The sequence below is a fragment of the Phalaenopsis equestris genome, unplaced genomic scaffold, assembly GCF_001263595.1.
Source record: "Phalaenopsis equestris unplaced genomic scaffold, ASM126359v1 Scaffold235151, whole genome shotgun sequence".
NCBI lineage: Eukaryota > Viridiplantae > Streptophyta > Magnoliopsida > Asparagales > Orchidaceae > Phalaenopsis > Phalaenopsis equestris.
In genome coordinates, this window is record NW_018253037.1 from 247,809 (window position 1) to 248,565 (window position 757).

Below are 757 nucleotides of genomic sequence, written 5' to 3' on the forward strand. Positions count from 1 at the left end.
TGGTAGAAGGTTGTTGAAGCAGAGTTGTATGGCCTTCTTTTTGTGATCCCTCTGACTCTTTATCTTTGTGTGTCAAAATTTTGCACGAGAAGACAGCCTTCTTTGGAGGCGTGTAGTAGGCAGCATCTTCATGGATACCAACTTCATGCACTGAAAACGGCTGTAGGTCTCCTTTGATGCAATTTTCTTGACCATCTTTCCGGTATTTAATGCACTGATGTAGGGATGATGGAACCATGTTATGCTCATAAATCCACGGTTGAACCAACAGAGCGTTAAAAGAGGTCTCAGCGTTGATGATATGAAATTTAACGGTTGTTACAAGTTCTCCAACTTTCATAAGTAATGAGATTGATCGAAGGGCTCTTTCTCCCTTTTGGTTGAATCCTCTTAACATCATCTTATCGGGGATGAGCTCTTCAACGTCGAAGTCCAAATATGCTAATGTCCGTAGACTCATCAAGTTAAGAGATGTTCCAGGATCCACTAAAACTCTGCATAACACAAATCTGCCGATGCTGACGGAGATGTAGAGCGGATGGTTGTGGTCTGTGGTACCGAGCAGCAAGTCTTCATCTGTAAAGGATACCCCTGACTGCTCTCTCAATGAGAAAACTTCATCTGAGGATGTGCTAGCCAATTGAGCTAAGCAAATTTCTGGATCTATCAAAGCTGTAACCAGAGATTCTCTCATCTCCTTTGATAGGATCAGAGCATTGTAGATGCTTAGTCGGGCAGGCAACTTCCTAAGATGAGC